The following is a 21,052-nucleotide window of genomic DNA, read 5'->3' on the forward strand; positions in this document are numbered from 1 at the left end:
TTTATGGCCAATCAATATACTTAACAAGAATGATTTTAAACATTTCCATTTCTCCAGTTACGGCCACTTTTCCACTCCATTGTTAGATGTCACGGTTACATGACAATTTTCTGCATAACTGGTTCATACTCCAAATGGTTCTGCTAAGCCCTTGATCTGGGTTTTTGCATGAGAAGTTAAGATGGAAAGATGCACTGAAGCAGGAGGTAAGTTAAATAAAAGTGATTTCCTCCCTGGTCAACTGAAACTGATAAGTCCATTAAGGTTTTAGAGATTTTAGTCCTATAGACTATCGTATCAACCCAGATTTCCTATTTGCTCTTAATAAAACAGTCATGAGTAAGCTGTGCTGTGCTGTGAATAATACCTTACAAAAAAACTATTGGTGTCCTTTGGAATCCAATTACTGTATATTTCCTTTCACTACAAGTTGAAAAACTGGGTAAACACGCCTGTAACAAATTTTACTGTTGGAGACCAATTGATAATACTGAATTTTGGGAATGCACAGATTACATTACTCCTCAAATAGACAATGTTACAAAACAGACAAGTCTTTAATTATTGCTGTGGATCCAGCGGATGGTATTACCATCAACAAAAAAAAGAAAACAATACAACCCCTGATGATTTTAATGATTTTTTCAAAAATTACAGTAGCAGTGCCTTGTCAGAGCTCATTCTCATAATAATGCAGATGTGTTCCTTCAGTTCGTTTGGTAGGTGGGAATTTCTGGTGACCGAAGTTGTTCAGACATATTGCTGTCAAGGATTACCCACTTGTTAAGGTTTATAAAGAAAGTGACTCTTGGAGTAACTTGATTAGTCATTCTCTCTCTCTCTCATGGAGGTCGGGATTGAGGACGTGATTTTAAGTTTAACTCTGTTTGGTTTCAAGTTAGCCCATTGCTTTGCCTTGCTTTTAGTTAGTTGCACGGTGGGTTTTTTTTTTCTTTTTTTCCATTGATATATATAAAATTTAGTATACTATTATGTTATCTTGGTTTCTTATGTTTAAATTACATTGTTTGTAGTATTTTTTTTGGTATTGATACCTTTTGGAATTTTATTATACTTTAACATTGTATTAATGTTTATATGGCTTACCTTTTTTGTATACTTAATAAAAAGATTTAAAAAGAAAGATTAGTCATTCTCTTTGCATATCTCTAGACAGAAACACACGTCTAGTTTTAAGGAATGATTTGTGACAGATGCAACAAAGAATATTCTAGGATGATGTTCATCAACAATGGCAAGAAGAAATTCAGTTAAATCAAGAGTATTTCTCAATACAGTACCAGAGTAACTGAACTGACACAACCTGACGAGCAAGACATCTCCTTTCACAAGTTTCCTTTGCAGACTTTGTAGCCCCTGAATGCCTTAATGCTCCAGCTGAAACAATAGCCAAGACCTTTCCAGCTATTGCACATTTACCGTAGCTTCTGCAACAGTGAATACAGTTTGCAGATAGGTTGACACTATGTTAAATTGGATTAAAGGTTTTCTTTTTGAAGTTTTCCAATAGGCAATGCCACAATCTATTGGAATTATTAATATTATAGTACTTCTTTTGTTGAAACATTGACAACTGGAAGAATCAAAGCTTGGTGACTTCTGCCTTTTGTATAATGGTTCCACTCCTAAGATTCTGTTAACTTCAATACCTGATCTGCACTATCATGGATTATTTCTCATATCTCTGTTTTGCTATACACTGCCTCGTACTCTCTTTTTACTTATTCCTCTGGTTCGTCCTCGACCCTGGAAGAGTGAAGAGCAGAGACTGCCCTGATCATCTGATCCTTGCTCCTCTCCTTTTCCTAGTTCTAATCACTAACATTGTGCATGGGTATGCATGTTTCTTGCCTCATGTTGAGTGGGTGGGGGGGTGTCGGGATGTGTCTGTCACAAACAATCGTTCTACTAACACAATCCCACGAAAAGATGAGTCAACATACATTTTTCACTCACCTATTTGGATATTACATACAGTATTTACTTATTAATTGAGGTAATAATTTCTATAATAAGGTGGTTCTTAAGACTTTGTACTTTGTAAATATGTTGTTCACTGCTAACGATAGCATTATACAATCATGGTTTGCACCTTTGACTTTTATATTCAAACCAATCTGTCTTACTATATCTTGTGTGTTATGTTATACAATGATAAAGGACTGAGCAGGAGGAGAAAGATGACTAACTCTGGAGAATGTTATTCTCCTTTTTAAATAGTGCCTGTGTACAACACTCTTTCGGTTGACATCTTCTGGATAGATCACAAAACCATATATTTCACTTTTTTATGTCTTTTAAGCTTGTTTATTGCCTTGAATGTGATTCTGGAACTGCTGGAGCCTGTGAATTGCAGTTTGGAGATCGTTTCATGTTTCAGTGCTCTGCAGTCTCCGAGGGGATTCCAGGAGGCAAAGGCAGCATGTGGGAACCTCATGGCGAGCAGGCTGCAAGTTGATGTTTGACTCCTTTTCACCGATTAAAGCTTCCATTGTTCACCGATTCAAGCAACGAGGGAGATTGAGATGTCAGCTGCTTGCCTTTTTATCCCTAGGGGAGCACTCTGCTGCTAGAGAGAGGAGATTGTCTTTTTATCACTGGTGAGATCGCTCTGCACAGAGAGGGGCGACTGGCTGTTTATCACTGGTGAGATCGCTCTGATACAGAGAGGGAGAATGTTGCTCAGGTTTTCTGCATTTCAGAAGTGGACTTGGACTGTGGACTGTGAATTTTTTTTCATTCTTTTTTTTTTTTGTTTTCTGTGTTTGCCACAAGATCCTTCTCAGTTTGTTTTTGTGTGCGGGGGAGGGTATTTGGGGGTCGATGTGCTGGGTTCCTTTTTTGTTTGGTTTTTTTGTGTAGGGAGGATGGACTTGGGGGTTCATGATCCTGTTGTCTTTCTTTTCTTTCTTGATTTCCTGGCTATTTGGAGAAGAAGAATTTCAGAGCTGTATATTTTGATAATAAACGAACCTTCGAACCTATCTGTTCGCAATTTCTTCAGAAATGTTGATGTAAGCCAAAAGCCTCCATGGCCTACTAAAGTGTTATATTGTCACAATCTACAACTATTCAAATATATTTTGCTATTCACTTACTATTGGGTTCAGGCATAAAACTGAGTACGTGATGTTCCTACAATGAAACAAATAGAACCACTAGACCTAACAATACTGCTCTTTGTGTTATACTTAATGTTAAGGAACAATCTGTATATTTGGTTGACAAAAACTCCATGGTCTGTTAGAACAGACAAGGTCACCCATGCTCACTTAAAGTTTTCTGGGAAAGCACAAAAGTTGAGAAAATGTGAAATTTCTTCCCTGTCAGGTCCTATCCTTAACAAAGTAAAAGGGAAGACCCGGACAATTATACTCAGACTCCAGTATCACAAAAATGGGAAGAAACTTATGCAGATGGTATGGTTAGTATCACAATGCCATGCTACAGCACACTAATGGGTGTTCACTCTCATAGGAGGGACATAACCAACCAAGAATTAAAAGTGCAGAAATACTCCTCAACAGGAGAACTGTACTCTTCCTTACCTCACTACACATATAGAGGCACATTACCTCTTTAAATGTTTTACCCTCTATGTATATTATTATACTGTACAGTATTGTGAAATCATGTAATTGATAAATATGATTTTCTATAACTAAAATGTAAGATTACTAATCCTTAGGCAAAATAAGACAGCAATACATAATCAGTAACTTGTTTACAAGATGCGTTTTCAGAAAACCTGATTAACATCATGCACCGCACCCAAAGCAATGTGAACACTCCTGTAAAGGAAGTGAACTATCTTAGTGAGCGACATTACCAGTAGACCTGATGAACTAACGGTGACAAAGAGAGTGATCCAAACTTGCATCAAGGAAATGGCAAGAGCTGTTTGTTTATTTATTTATTTATTGAGATGCAGCATGGAACAGACCCTCCCAGCAACGCTCAATTTAACCCTAGCCTATTCACGGGATTATTTACAACAACAGATTAACCTATCAACTATCTTTGGACTGTGGGAGGAAACTAGAGCAGATGGAGGAAACCCACGCAGTCACGGGGAGAATGTATAAACTCCTCTCAGGCAGTGGCAGGAATTGAACCTGGGTCACTGGTACTGTAAAGCGTTGAGCTAACTACTACACTACCGTGCCACTCTTCTTTGTGAAGAAGGAAGTCTGAAAGGATTCTACAGTAATATGAATTTATAACATGGACATTGATGCATGGTTGTTGTGCAGTTATGGAAAAATTATAATGGTAACAAACCATTGAGATTTCAAAAATATATTTAGCCCTAGGTTAAGGAAGTGAATACTCTAAAGAGAAAATCACACAGAAAATCCTATACTGGGAGGTACTCAATGGGTTGTTTGAGCATCCAGTCAAGGAAATCTCTTTTAGCAATGGTAACCTACTGGAATGGTTGGTGGACTGATAACCTGCTCCTAATAGGAGTCTTAGCAGGAGTCTTGTCTTGAAACTAATATCGGTAGTAAGAAGCTGGGTTAGAAATCTTTGCTTAACATGATGGACATTTATTGTCCAGGGCCAGGGAGCCTCCTTTTTGCTAAATTCAGCTTTCTAAACATAGGAGATGACACTTCTAGAGATCAGAGTTGTTTTTGAGTAAGTTAAACTTTCAGCCAATATCCTTTGTTCAGCTTCTTGATATAAATGGGAGTCAGTCTTCAGTTATTAATGAAAATGGCAAGCAAAATCAGTATGAAGGACAATCTTGCAAGCAAATAGCACTGTTTATAGTCCACAGGATGATAGCCAAAAGAGTGGGGCTGGTTGCTTTGTAAAACAATGGGGTTATATTAATTGACTTGAATCAAACCAGTCAACAGTGGTTGAGTTATTTAGTTCAAGGAAGCTTGCAGATGAGATTGATACTATCACTTAGCACAACAAATAGCTGATCTATCAATAGTTGGAAGATTTGTATAGATAAAGGTCAGCTTCACAGCATTAACCGTGGCTATCTGGGAGTTCTGTTCCCAGAAGCTTCTAGACCACCTATGTAAAAAGGTATCTGAAAAAAATTATGTGTATGAAGGCACCCGAGTGGCAAAATAAAACAGTATAAATGTAAGAGAGAATCAAGCTTGTTAGGAATGGTCAAAAAGTATCAAGAATAAAGACGGAAAGACGGGGTTCTGTAGAATCCATTCTTCTGCCTTTGATTTCTGTGACGGACAACTCATTCATCTGCAAATCATTAGTATAACTTTTTGGCTTATAGGAATTCTACCTGCATTTTAGAAATCCTTTGTGTTATAGACAATGCTTGTAGTTTGGATGTGTTTTAAATGTGTGCTTAAGAAAACTGCCATATGTCCAATTAATTATTACATTTCAAAAAACAATTAATGTGATGGCAAATAAAATCAAGTTCTCTGATAGCTTAATTAATGGCATGTCTAAATACTTAATGATATAGAACAGCTTCAATCGAGGGCAAGGGTCCCAAACAACTTCAATTGTTCACTCCTGTTTGTGTACTGCTACCTTCAGACCCGAATATTCCATCTTGCTCCTGGTCAACAATATTCACCTCATGCATCATATACAAGACCTTCCAAATTTAAGCCACCTGACTAAGAATGAAGTGTTGTTCACTCATCATTCCTCTGCTAGCACTTTGTTTTTGAAACCACTGGCTTTCTGGTTCCTGGTGACTGCTGTGTTATTCAACTATCAAAGCTACCTACAATCTCCAGCTTCTTTGGCTTTCTGCTTCAGACACTCTTTTGTTCAGCCTATTTTTAATCTGTTCTCTTTGTCCATATTTGTGCTCATCTCCCTCTAATGTGGAAAGGACTCAGTTTTTGTTTAGGAATGTCCCTGCGAAATGTTTTTGAGACAGAGGGCACTTGGTAAATGCGCTCTGTACACACACACAAAAAAAACCATTCTGCTGTCATTGCGCAGAGTGTACGCACTTCGATGTCTTCGCCAGTATGTTCCCAGAATGGGTCCTAAAGTGTTGGCATTGTGGTGCCTTTTCTGCTATACATGGTGGAATCTTCCATTTCTGTAGTGATGGAGACATGCCAATGTGTGTATGTTGTTTGTATTCTGTATTTAAGCTGTTTATTTTGTAATATGATTGTAACTGCACTGTGGAGTGTATCATATTCTAATTCACGTGCAATCTTAAGTTAACTTTGTGGATAATGAAAGATGGTATGTTCTGATGCCTAATAAATGGGCTCATTGCTCTCAGTAGGAGAGATTGGGACTGACAGGAGTCCACACTGGACAAAAATAGTGCGGAGCTATTATTGTGTTTTCTGATAGTTAGCTTTTAGAAAACACTGGCAGTTTTCTTTTTGCTAACTTTTGATGCACTTAATAAACACTCTTTTTCACACACTCTTGTACTAAAGTGCTAAGTGACCCCAGCCATTTTTTCTTCAGTCATAACCCACATATGTAACAATTTTAGTGCATGTCTTTGTATGTGAATATGCATTTCACATCAGAATGCATTTCACCTTTCAAATCATTTTGTTGCTGTGAGAATTTCCAGATGTATCTAAATTAAAAATGTATCTTTTCAAACAATGTCTGAGAAATAAGTGTCCTTTGTTACTCACAGGATGTGCCAACTTTATTAAGGAACTTTCACATCAAGCATTAAGGAGGCCCACAAAGTTGTTTCGATACTTTTACAAGACAGTAAAATAATGTTTAGTTTTCTGTTGCCAGTAGGATGTAATTTATCTTTAGCTATCTTCAGCTTTTCTGGAACTGACTATTAACTTTGCATAATGGCTGATTGTAGAGTTGTTCGCCGAGCCTGGAAGTTAGGTTGCAAACGTTTTGTAATGGCTCATTTAAATCTCCTTCCATTTATCTGTCTGCTACCATTTCCCTTAGCTTTACCATCATTGAATATAAATCCATTAACTACAGTTTAAAAGAAAATCCATTAACCTCATCTTAACAGTTACTTAAGGTAGAGTGCTTACACTCAAAGATAGACATCCCTGAACAACTTTTAGTTTCTGTGAAGAAAAACTTCCTGTCAACATCTTGCCTCTAACCTCATTACGCTAAGTGAAATGAAGCAACAGATCATTCAGATACTTTAACCTGACAGATGTGTGTATCTGTTACTTTGATGTTGGGAACATCACTCGTTTCTCTTTAAACCACACCATTCTAACAGTCACAGATGTTGAAGAAGACACCTCAAAGGAACTACCATGTGCCCCACTGTTCACAAGTAATAGTTAGGCTCAAAGCGAGGCTCAAAGGAGGTGCACTGAGCAAAACTCGAAGCAGAAGTGACAGGCACAGCTCTGGAGATACTTTGGCAGAAAACCAGCCAGCTCTTATCTTTCTAGAGACCTAGCGAGAATTAAAATCCTGTTAGCCACCTCATGTTTTCATTAATTATAGAAAAAAAACTTCAATACAATGACATCTCAAGGCTGAATTCATGCTGAGGCAAACTCTTGATCTCCCACACACTCCAATGACTTCTTGCTAGCTCAACATGAATATCTTGCCATGAGCTCAAATTTGTGTTAAATTAATTTCCACAATAGTCCTCCTGCCACAAGAAAAAAAAACTGTCAGAAGCAGCCAATTACTCCAGCTATTTAACTGCTAATCACACTGCTTATTTAACCAACTAATTATCTATTAATAGCTTAAAGCAGATCATAGATAGGGCGAAGTGAAATGACCTTAAACTGATCCTATGTCACTTCTTTACACTCAATTATAAAGTCCCTTTGAATATGAAATCACAGTATGTATTTTTTATAACTGTGGCAACAAAGTTGGGATACTGAAAAGAAAAGATGTCATTTATATAAAATATCAAATAAAATATAAGAAGTATATAAAATATAAGAAGTTACACTTATATATTTACATATTATACACTAGGTTGAATAATTCCTTATGCATTTGCAGAGAGTGCATTTGACAAGAAATGGTGCAGCACACATTGTTTGAATGCAGCTCCTATGAGGAAACATCTAATTGCTAAATTGAGCTCTTTGGGACAGACACAGTTTAACACGGAAAATTTGCCACCGTAATGTATATAATTGCGCATTTGACTTCCTGTAAAGCACTAGACTTTTTGATATTATTTGAGTCATTTGGGGGAGGGGAGGGATAATCTAGTGGGTATACTTCCTGTCTCTTTGCTGCACACTCCATCTGAATAGGTGGTGGTAATGCACCTTATGTTGGTCTGCTAAATGCCATTAGACTTCACAAGACGAAGAAGAAGAGGTTCAGTTGTTGTTCAGACCAAACATCAGAATGGAGATGAAATGTGATCTAAGTGACTTTGACCATGGAGTAATTATTGGTGCCAGACAGGGTGGTTTGGTTACCTCAGAAACTGCTGATCACAAGAGATCTTCATGCACTGCAGTCTCCAGAGTTTACAGAAAATGGTGTGAATAACAAAACAATAAAAAACCCAGTGAGCAGCAGCTCCGGGGGCAAAAATGCCTTGTTAGTGAGAGGTCAGAGGAAAATGGCCCGATTGGTTCAAACTGACAGGAAGGCAACTACAGCAGTGGTTTGCAGAAGAGCATCTCTGAACACATAACATTTTGAAACTTGGAGTGGATGGGCTACAGGAGCAGAGAACCATGATCATAAACTCAGTGGCCACTTTTTAAAAACAGGAGGTACTTAATAAAGTGGCTACAGAGTGCATATTAAAGTGTTATTATTCAGTGAAGTTTAACTACCTTAATGTTCAACTCTGAACAGTATGGTTACAAATTAAAATCCAGATGACGTATCTTTCCAGGTTGTGTGAAGCAATGGAATGTACTTCTTACTATTCATCTGCAGTTATTATTGATGGGATGACCTCATCCCAGTGAGCAGCAGCTCCGGGGGCAAAAATTCTAAGACAAAACATTTACGTTGTGTGAGGAATAAAAAATATCAAGTAAGGTAAAATTAGATGGCTTACGGAGTTAATATTCTTGGGAACCCATTAGGGAATACAAATTGAACAATAAAGGTAAACTGCATTAAATATGAAGTTTATTAATGGCAGAAATTGTTCATGCTGAATTTGAAGGAATACATAGGATACATCAAAAATATAATGCATCAACCAGATTGCCAATAGTAATAGTGAGTATGATTGAAGGCTGATATAAATGTTGTAGATATTTTCAAAAAAAATTCACTTATGCCTTTGTGGTTAAGCAAAATATTCAGTTGTTAGGAATGACCTTGGTACATGTGGGAGATTTTTAAAAAGCACCTTTTGAAATACAGTCATTCTATAAACTGTGTCTGAAAAATCCTAAAGATTACTAAACGACTGCAGAACTCTGCAGAAACCTGTTGACCATCACATAAACTGACACGATCACTTTTCCGCCATATGTTTATTATCTTTGTCACTTGGATTCTCTGAAGTAAGAATAAATATAAATATAAATTCATGGGATTGCAATTGCAATCTTATTCTCCAGGTCTATTAAGGGATCACACTTGTTCACTGAAGAAAATGTACAATAGAAGGCATGAGTATATTAATGTGGAACTGGAACAGATGGTCCAAGTGTTGAATGCAAGTATTTTTTTGATTGCCACACATTCAGCAAGGCCAATATAAAAAACGATTTACCCTTTCTTCAGTATTGCTATTTAAGCCTATGTAAGTTTTAGTAGTGCACGGGAAACAAAAGCTCTCGATGAAATTTTAAAAAGGCATCTCTGTCCCAGAAAATACAGGAGTGGTGATACATTTTTCATTGCCTACAATGGAGCCAATAAAATGTCCAACACTTCCTCACCTCACACAAAATATTATTCACTCTCTTCTCTCAAAAGACTGATGTCAAGCAACAACACGAACATTGCCAAAAGAAAGACTGAATACATTCAGAGATTCTTTTGTCCCTCCGTGACCAATAAGGCACTAATTATTTTCTCAAATGTACCAAAGTAAAATGAATGGAAATACATACGACTCTTTGAATGGAAGCAAGAGAAAAATAGATTCAGAAATGCACAATGTCCAGTTTTGTTAATGAAATAACATTGCAACTGAACATAAGAGCTAAATTCAGCTGCATCCAAATATCTTTGAGTGATAAAATTAATTTCATTCTATTTCCAGAGTAGCTGACAGCTCCAATTCATGCTACAACATTCAAAATCAGATGACAATGTGGGAGATATAAGATCATCTCTAGAACAGGAGTCCCCAACCACCGGGCCGCGGACTGGTACTGGGCTGCAAAGCATGTGCTACCGGGGCGCGAGGAAACGATATGATTCAGCTGCACCTTTCCTCATTCCCTGTCACGCACTGTTGAACTTGAACATAGGATTGCCAACTGTCCCGTATTTGCCGGGACATCCCATATATTGGGCTAAATTGGTTTGTCCCATACGGGACCACCCTTGTCCCGTATTTCCCCCGCTAAGGTAGAGCATTTCTGTGAAACCTTTCGTGCCAAAATGGCGTGAAGCGAAGAAGTAATTACCATTAATTTATATGGGAAAATTTTTGAGCATTTCCAGACCCAAAAAATAACCTACCAAATCATATCAAAATAACACATAAAATCTAAAATAACATTAACATATAGTAAAAGCAGGAATGATTTGATAAATTCACAGCCTATATAAAGTAGAAATAATGTGTGTACAGTCTAGTGGGGAAGATGAAAGCAGAACCGATTTGTGGGAGGGAAAAAAAATCGGCGCGTATGCGCACGCGCACGTCATGCATGCGCACACAGATGCCCGCGCAAGGTTTTATGGTCACGGTAGTCTTTCTTGGGGTAAAGTGTCCCGGGATTTGACTGCTACTTTTGTCCCTTATTTGGGAGTGAGAAAGTTGGCAACCCTAACTGTAAAAGACATGCTGAGGTGAGTTTATCCCTACTTGAACACTACCCCCCCACACTCATCCAGCCCGCAAGAATATTGTCAATATTAAATCGGTCCGTGGTGCAAAAAAGGTTGGGGACCCCTGCTCTAGAAAATTTAATTCTAAATCACAAACAAAAGGTGAAATTTAAATGCATCTAAAATGAGATATCAAATAAGTTTCATTTTAGCTCATGTTGTATTAATTATACACTTCTAAAACAATGTACTGCAACAGGAATACCCACATTGTCAGTAATTATAAATTAACTTAGAGTTCCAAAACTGATCAGAGCCGAAATTCCTTAATATTTGAGTAAATAATGAATGCAGGACAAAATTCTTCAATTGCGGGGAAACGGTATGCATTTCTAAATCAATTTCATAAATTGCCTACAAGAACAGAAATGTTGGACGAACTCCTCCAGTCAAGCAAAGGGAAACTAGTTAACATTTATTGGTTTCTGTTTACACAGATGTTTACTGGTTAGGTTGTTCCAGATTTTCTACCTTTGCTTCAGATTCCAGCATCTTCAGTTATTATTTGTCTTTTCCCTTAAATTAACAGCACAAATTAAAGATAGTTAAAATTTAAAAGGCCATAAACATTTGCACAGAGAAGTAATGGTTAATACATTTAAATCTAAAGGACTTTTCTGGAGGAACTCAGCAGGTCAGGCAGCATCTATGGAAATTAATAAACAGTTCTGAAGAAGAGCCTCGACCTGAAACATTGACTGTTTATTCCTTTCCATAGATGCTGCCTGGTCTGCTGAGTTTCTCAATTGTTTTTTGTGTGCCGCTTCAGATTTCCAGCATCTGCAGACTTTATCGCGTTATGATTTATACTTTCCTGTCTTCAACGGTCGCCATGTTTGAAATCTGTGTTCATGAGATTGAAGTTCAAAGTTCAAGGTAAGTTTATTATTGAAGTACATATATGTCACCTTATGCAACCTTAAGATTTGTTTTCTTGCAGGCATACTCAGTAAATCCAAAAACCATAATAGAATCAATGAAAGACCACACCCAACTGGGCAGACAAACAACCAATGTGTAAAAGACTGCCAAGAGTGTAAATACAAAAGAAAAAAGTAATAATAATAACTAAACAATAAATATTGAGAACATGAGATGAAGAGTCCTTGAAAGTGAGTCTGTCACTCAATAAGACTAGAAATACACATTTTTAACTCAGTGCAAAGTGCAAAATAACCATATGTGAATTGCTACAATTGAATTGTCACTGAGACAACTCTGGCAGGTAAGTGCTGTGGTAAACCATGTATATATGTTGTAACTCGGTTACCTGTCTGGACACACCCCTCTGCTGACTGCCCCTGTGGCTCCTCCCACAGAGTCCTGTATAAAGGTGTTCGTCTTGCCCCTCCCCCTCAGTCCAGGGGCAGACACTCACTGTGGAGGTCGTATTGTACGGCGAATAAAAGCCTTTCAGTATTTTTACCAAACCTCAGTCTTTTGGAGTAATTGAAGGTGCTTCAATTTTATTCGCTGTACAATAAGACCTCCACAGTGAGTGTCTGCCCCCGGAGTGAGGGGGAGGGGCAAGATGAACACCTTTATACAGGACTCTGTGGGAGGAGCCACAGGGGCAGTCAGCAGAGGGGTGTGTCCAGACAGGTAACCGAGTTACAACATATATACATGGTTTACCACAAGTACTTTATGGAATAAGATCACTTTGCTGAGTGATCACCATTCACCTGCTCTCAAATTAACATTAACTAATGTCAACAGATTACTTGCCATCAAAGCGTACAGAGGAAAGCTGTTCATTTGAGCAAAACTCAAAACTGATTTTTTTTTGGAATGAAACACAGTAATGACCTTTCCTGGTTTTCCATCGCTGAGTGTGCACCTTCAGGCTTCTGTACCTCCCTGCTGATGGTAGCAATGAGAAGGGGGCATGCCCTGTGTGATGGGTATCCTTAATAATGGACGGAGCTGACTAACTTTACAACTTTCTGTAGTTTCTTGCGGTCCTGCGCAGCCACCACCCCCCCTCCACACCAGACAGTGGTGCAGCCTGTCAGAATGTTCTCCATAATACATCTATTGAAGTTTTCGAGTGTTTTAGTTGACAAGCTAAATCTCTTCAAACTCCTAATGAAATATAGCCACTATCTTGCCTTCTTTATAGCTGCATTGATATGTTGGGGCCAGGTTAGATCCTCAGAGATCTTGATACCCAGCAAATTGAAATTGCTCACTCTCTCCATTTCTGATCCCTCTGAGGGGAATAGTTTATGTTCCTTCATCTTACCCTCCCACAATCAGCTCTTTCGTCTTACTGACACTGAGTGCAAGGTTGTTGCTGTGAAACCATTCAACTGGCTGGTATATCTCACTCCTGTACACCCTCTCATCTCCATCAGAGATTCTACCAAGAACAGTTGTATCATCAGAAAATTTATAGACGGTATTTGAGCTATGCCTAGCCACACAGTCATAGGTGTGGAGCGAGTAGGGCAGTGGGCTAAGCACACACCCCTGAGGTGTACCAGTGTTGATTGTCAGCAAGGAGGAGATATTATCACCAATCCACACAGATTGTTGTCTTCTGGTTAGGAAGTCGAGGATTCAATTGTAGAGGGAGGTAGGCCCAGGTTCTGTAACTTATCAATCAGGATTGTGGGAATGATGGCGTTAAATGCTGAGCAACAGTCAACGAATGGCATCCTGAGATAGGTGATTGTACAGTCCAGGTGATCTAAAATTGTGTGAAGAGCCATTGAGATTGTGTCTGCTGTAGACCTATTGTGGTGATAGGCAAATTGCAGTGGGCCCAGCTCATTGCTGAGGCAGGAATTCATTCTACCATGACTAACTTCTCAAAGCATTTCATCACCGTAGATGTGAGTGCTACTGGGCGAGAGTCATTAAGGCAGCTCATATTATTGTTCTCAGCCACTGGTATGATTGTGGCTTTTTTGAAGCAGGTGGGAATTTGTGACGGTAGCAGTGAGAGGTCCAAAATGTCCTTTAAAATTCCCACCAGTTGTTTGACACAAGTTTTCCGAGTCTTGCAGGTACATCGGGGCCTTCCACCTTGCAAGGGGTCACCCTTGTTAAAGACAGCCTAATATCAGTCACTGAGACAGAGACCACAGAGTGACCGGGTGCAGCAGGAATCTTCACAGCTGTAGTCATATTCTTCTTTTCAAAGCAGGCATGGAAGGCATTGAGTTGGGTTTCGCTTTGCAAGGAGCAAAGTCTCGCAAACCCTGCCAGAGTTGATGTGCATCCGATGTTGCCTCCAACATCGCTCGAAATTGTCTCTTCGCCTTGAAATAACCTTTGCTAGTAATATCTAGTTTTCTTCTGCAGGGCTGGGTCACAAGACTTTCAGTAAGTGCCACAGATCTAGCCTTCAGCAGACGATGTGCCTCCTGGTCATCCACGGCTTTTGGTTTGGAAATGTACAGCAAATTTTCGTAGGCACACACACATCCACACAGGTTTTAATGAAGTCAGTAACAACTGTGGCATACTCATCTAGATTCGAAGATGAATTCCTGAATACAGTCCAGTCCACTGATTTAAGATAGTCCTGTAAACACTCCTGTGCTTCCCTTATCCATGCCTTCTTGGTCCTCACTACTGGCACAGTAGTCTTCAGTCTCTGCCTATACTGAGGGAGTAGAAGTTCAGCCAGGTGATCAGACTTTCTGAAATGTTGGCGTAGTATCACACGGTGGACATTCTTGATGGTGGTGTAACAGTGATCCCAGTGTGTTCTTTCCTCTAGTATTGCAAGTGATGGTAATTATTTAGTATTTTTTTCAAGTTGGCCTGGTTAAAATTCCCTAAAATGATACTGAAGATGTCAGTGTGTGCAGTTTCATGCATGTTGATCCCATTGTTCAGATCATCAAAAGCCTGTTTGACATTGGCCTGATGTGGAATATACACTGCTACCAAAATGATTACAGAAATCTCCTGTGGCCGATAAAGTGGATGGCACTTAATTGCAAGATAATCCAGGTCTGGTGAGCAGAATTGGGACATTTGTACACCAAGAGGAGTTGATCATGAGGCAAACACCTCTACCTCTGCTTTTGAGAGACTCAATAGTCTTATCCTGAGGGCATATAGTAAATCCATTCATCTGAATCACTGTGTTTGGTATGGAAGGGCTTAACCAGGATTCCATGGGACAAAGGACACGCACTATCCTAATGTCCTTCTGATACAGCACACTAGCTCTGAGGTCTTCAATTTTATTTACTAGAGACTGTACACTTACCAGCAAGATAATTGGTATTGGGCAAACTTACAGTTCTGGTAAATAAAACTGAAGATCAGAGGGACATTAGGAAAAGGTAGAAAAAAATAACCTGGACAATACTATCAGGGCCCAGATACAACTGTAAGCTCTCCCCTCCCAGTACTGAGCAACCAATCAAAAAACAGGTAGCCGCTGTTCACCCTTTGCACTAGCCTTGATGTTTCAACCTCCCTCACCACTTCAATTGGCGAACAATGGGAGCTTTAATTAGCGAAATGGAGCCAAATATCGGCCTGCAGCCTGCCCGCTATGAGGTTCGCGCACGCTACCTCTTGGAATCCTTTCGGAGACTCTAGAGTGCTGGAACACCCAAATGATCTCCAAGCAGCAAAACAGGGGCCTCGACAGTTCCAGAATCACATTCAAGCAGTTCCAGAATCACATTCAAGGAGAGAGACAAACGTAAAAGACATGAAAGAAGTAAAAGAAAAATAATTTCATGATCCATCTAGAAGATGTCGACCACAGGAGCATCATATGCAGGCACCACCTTGACCGGAAGTTCCCTACACTTCACTGTTTTTCTCTGGCACCTTTACACATGAGAACAAAAGGTGCAGCAGCTGTCTTTAGTTTCACCATAAACAGCCCAATTTACACATCTTTTCTCCAATCTAATATGTTGCTTTGGGCTACATCCTCACTACCTCGGATAATTTTGAAAACACCGGTTTTGAGTAAAACCAACAGGCATCCACACTAAACTTTTTTCAAAATATCTCTGTCCACATTAGACAGATATTTGGGCGAATCTCCTCCTACTGGGCATGAGCAGGACACACAGAAAACAAGCGAAGAGGAAATGATATGCTTGGTGCGCATTTGTCCAGTTAGAGTAGAAAAACTTAAAAGGAATTGCTCTTGGCTCTCGCGCAGGAGGACATAAAACTAAAAAAATACAAATACTGGAGCATATGGAGGCAACCAACAAGGAGTTCACGGACAGTATAATCCGGCTGACAACGAACATTGAAAAACTGACTAACTCTGTTGCATTAATAAAGCACCTTGTTAAATGTATAAAACATGTCTGCATCAGTTTTATCTTGTATTTCCATACAATGTTACATTAGGCTGTTACACATCTATTGCCAGAGAAGTACTTGCATAAATAGGTAAAGCACCTTCATACAAGCAAGGACAGAAAACAGGGCAAAGTGAGTATACTTGTTTATCCAGTAAGCTATGGGTCAAAGTATTTGGTGAGTACATTTCTAACTCTTCTGGCTTCAGTCTCGTTGTCGTCTGTTCTGAAATTGTTAGGTTCTGCGAAGCGCAGAATCATATATCGCTGTGATGATTGTACGCTATAGTATCAATTCTTTGGCGACAATAAAGTAGTAATAATAATAATAAGAAAACAATGAAATGTGACGCTGTCGCCATCTGTTCCGACACGTCATGACAGCGGTTTTAAAAAACTCCAGTTACCCCATACACACTGCAACGGGTATTAGGCGTTTTCAGATTTATTCACTCTGGAGACCGTTTCTGAAAATCTCCGTTTTCAGGGGCTGAAAACGCCGTTTCAGTGTGGATGGAAGGTCAAAATGAAGAAAAAAAGCTTTGTTTTCAAAATTATCCGGCGTAGTGTGGACGTAGCCTTAGATGATGGTGGTGTGATTTTTTTTTTTGTTTTGTAACGCAAGTCTGTTAAACCTATGCTGTGTGAATGCTTCTGAGCCCTTCTGCTTTTTTTCCAGCTATGAAATAATAACACTCTGAAAATGTTTCAGGCTAACTCATCACATATGACTAGACTGGAAGCATTTCAAAAGTAGAACTGGCCTCATAGTTGGTTACATATGCACTGCTCATTCAGCATTTCTATAGGGTTTATAAGATGTAAATAAGCTCTCTTTTATTTGCCAATTTCAATTCAGTACACTGACTCTCTTTCTGGGCCAAATCACATGGCTTGTGGCTCTGAAGGACATGGACTAACATCCTTGCAGCAAGGAGAGTAACAAAACAAAACAGTGAAAATCAAATCAGACCATAAGACCAGAAGACACAGGAGTGGAATTTGACCCATCGAGTCCTGCTCTGCTTTTTCAACATGCCTGGTTTATTTTCCCTCTCAACCCCATTCTCCAACCTTCTCCCCATAATATTTGATGCCTTTACTAATCGAGAACCTATCAACCTCCCAGTGACTTGGCCTCCACAGCCACTTGTGGCAATGAAATCCACAGATTCACCACTCTCTGGCTAAAGAAATTTCTCATCACTTCTGTTCTAAACTGATGTCCATCTATTCTGAGGCTGTGCCCTCTAGCCCTAGACTCTCCCACTACTGGAAACATCTTCTCCACATCTATTCAATTTAGTCCTTTAGTACTGGATAGGATCAATGAGAATTCATAGATTGCTTCCAGACATGTCAATTTTGTCATAAGTGGAAAAATAGGATAGATATGGATATCATGCTTTAGAGCAGTGGTTCCCATTGTGGACTCCTCAGTTAATGGTAAGGCTCAATGGCATAGAAAAAAGGTTGGGAATCCCAGCTCTAGAGTTTAGAAGAATGAGAGTTGCTATTGATACTTACTAAGTACTAAAAGGGAAAACTGCAGGAATATGTTACCTCTGGCAGAAGTCCAGGTCCCAGAGGCAGACTGTTAGGTCATTTAGGATTGAGGTGAGAAAATTTTTCTTCACAACAACACAAGAAAATCAGAATCAGGTTTACTTTTCATAAATTTACTTTGAACTCTGAACTTTGAATATCACAGGCATAGTTCATGAATTTTGTTGTTTTGCATTAGCAGAACATTGCAATACATAATAAAAAAAACTATAAATTGCAATAAGTAGTATATATTAAAAAATTAAAAAGTAGTGCAAAAAGAAAGGAAAAAGTACTGAGGTAGCATTCATGGCTTCATTGTCCATTCAGAATTCTGATGGTGGAGGGAAAAAAGCTGTTCCTGAAATGTTAAGAGTGTGTTTTCAGCTCCTGTACCTCTTCCTTGATAGTGGTACTGAGAAGAGAGCAGGTCCTGGGTGATGGGGGTCCTTAATGATGAATGCCGCCTTTTTGAGGCATGATTTTTTGATGGTGCCTGGGATGCTGGGGAGGGGGTCGTGCCTATGAAGAGGCTGGCTGAATTTACAACCTTCTGCAACTTTTTCCGATCCTGTGCAGTGGTCCCTCCGCACCAGATGGTGAAGCACCCAGTTAGAATGCTCTCCATGGTACATTTGTAGAAATTTGCGAGTATCTTTGATGACAAACCAATTCTCCTGAAGCTCCCAATGAACGATAGCTACCGTTGTGCCTTCTTTGTAATTGCATTAATATATTGGGCCCAAGATAGATCCTCAAAGATAGTGACAGCCAGGAACTTCAAACTGCTTATAGGTGGAGGAGTAGGCTACTTGGTACCTCAAGCCTACCTCATCATGGAATATGACCCCAGCTGATCTATGTTCCTCTGAACTCCTTCATTCTGAGGGAGATAAACCTTTGCAAATTCATAGTCTGCAAAGCCCTGAAGCCTCAGTCATTCAAAAGAAAGATTAATATATTTCTAGTCATTAAAGGATTCAATGGAAATGAGTATAGTGCTGATAATGACACTGAGCTATATCAGCATAAACATCATAGTGGTGGAGCTGGTTTAAAGGGCCAGGAGGCCTTCTTCTAACAACACACATAAAAGTTGCCTACAGGCCAGGCAGCATCTCTATGAAGAGGTACAGTCGACATTTCAGGCCAAGACCCTTCGTCAGGACTAACTGAAAGAAGAGCTAGTAAGAAATTTGAAAGTGGGAGGGGGAGGGGGAGATCCAAAATGATAGGAGAAGACAGGAGGGGGAGGAATGGAGCCAAGAGCTGGACGGTTGATTAGTAAAAGGGATATAAGAGGATCATGGTTCCTCCAACCTGAGTGTGGCTTCATCTTTACAGTAGAGGAGGTCGTGGATAGACATATCAGAATGGGAATGAGACGTGGAATTAAAATGTGTGGCCACTGGGAGATCCTGCTTTCTCTGGTGGACAGAGCGTATGTGTTCAGCGAAACGATCTCCCAGGCGGCCTCCTCTGCTGTAAAGATGAAGCCACACTCAGGTTGGAGGAACAACACCTTATATTCCGTCTGGGTAGCCTCCCAACCTTATGGCATGAACATTGACTTCTCAAACTTCCGCTAATGCTCCACCTCCCCCTCGTACCCCATCCGTTATTTATTTATACACACACATTCTTTTTCTCTCTCTCCTTTTTCTCCCTCTGTCCCCCTCACTATACCCCTTTCCCATCCTCTGGTTTTCCCCTCCTCCCCCTTTTCTTTCTCCCTAGGCCTCCTGTCCCCTGATCCTCTCATATCCCTTTTGCCAATCAACTGTCCAGCTCTTGGCTCCATCCCACCATTCCTGTCTTCTCCTATCATTTCGGATCTCCCCCTCCCCCTCCCACTTTCAAATCTCTTACTAGCTCTTCTTTCAGTTAGTCCTGACAAAGGGTCTCGGCCCAAAAAGTCGACTGTACCTCTTCCTAGAGATGCAGCCTGGCCTGCTGCGTTCACCAGCAACTTTTATGTGTGTTGCTTGAAATTCCAGCATCTGCAGATTTCCTCATGAAGGCCTTCTTCTGCTGCTTTTGTGTTGTTCTTCTGTTCTTATTCCCACTAAAATTTCTGTCTTTAAGCTCAATGTAAAATTTGAAGAACAGCATCTCATATTTTACCAAGCAATGCACAGAAAATGCTGGAGGAACTCAGCAGGTCAGGCAGCATCTACCATAGCTGCTGCCCGGCCTGCTGAGTTCCTCCAGCATTTTGTGCGTGTTGCTTGGATTTCCAGCATCAGTAGACTTTCTCTTGTTTGTCATATTTTACCAGACACTTTGTGGCCTTCTTGTATTCACATTCTCTATGACCATTTAGACAAGGGTAGTTTCCGTTTGCTTTCTGACAGTTCTACATATTGTAAGGAGAGGAATTAAAGGTGGAGGGAGTTGAAGGAAGGGATGGAGGTGGTTGTTTGTATGGGTAGGTGGCCAAAGATGTTAATAAGGATTGATGGAACTCACCACCAATGCTCCTTTCTCTCACTAACCACAGGAATATAAATAACATGAAGATCTTCATACCAAGGGCACTGACAATTACCTGGTTTCCTATGAATCTGGGTCATTGGAAATTCCCACACACTCTTAGTTTATACAGTATATGTCTTTCACTGCTCTCAAAGTGGCTCCTGCTAATTTTCACTTCTGTGTGTTAATCTCCTACTAGACATCATTTCTATATTTCAGTTCACATTCCATTTATCTGTCCACTTCCTAGCTTTTTTTCACTCAGTGCTGTTCCTTGTAATATTTTACAACACTAAGGAAAGGATTCAGTCCCAAATTGTCAACTGCTTTGACTCCCGTTTCTTCACCGATGTTGTCTGAATTGCTATGTATTTCTGGCTGTTTGTATTTAGTCAATTAAATGGTATTGTGAGGAAAAAGCTGTTTTTGCTTCAGCAGACTCAAAGTACTATATTAAGTGAAGACAGTAGTCCTCAAGTTGTAGCATAAGATCTCAAAACTCATAAGTTGTAAGTGAAAGTTTCAAGGGGTGATACTAATTGAATTCCACCACTGTAACATTGCCAGATCACAAACAGAGCTTCATTGAATTCATGGAAAACTGAAAGTTCTTTAAATAGAATTTTAAAAAAAGATTGGTTTACTTTTAATTGACAATCCATTTATACGTTGTCAGGACCAATCTGTCCTCACACAAACTGGCCTCTTCTGATGTGATCATGTTAACTTCCAAAAGTAATACTGAATGTCCCACTAAAGTGGAAAACTTAGAGACTGAAGGA

At 39.5% G+C, this 21,052-nt stretch overlaps 1 protein-coding gene across 4 annotated transcripts in view; it reads right to left on the reverse strand.

Annotated features, from left to right (window-relative positions):
- kalrna (kalirin RhoGEF kinase a) overlaps nucleotides 1-21,052 on the reverse strand; it is a 747,932-nt gene that overhangs the window by 479,983 nt on the left and 246,897 nt on the right. The gene's annotated exons all lie outside the window — the stretch shown is intronic.

The sequence above is a fragment of the Mobula hypostoma genome, chromosome 6 (genome assembly GCF_963921235.1).
Source record: "Mobula hypostoma chromosome 6, sMobHyp1.1, whole genome shotgun sequence".
NCBI lineage: Eukaryota > Metazoa > Chordata > Chondrichthyes > Myliobatiformes > Myliobatidae > Mobula > Mobula hypostoma.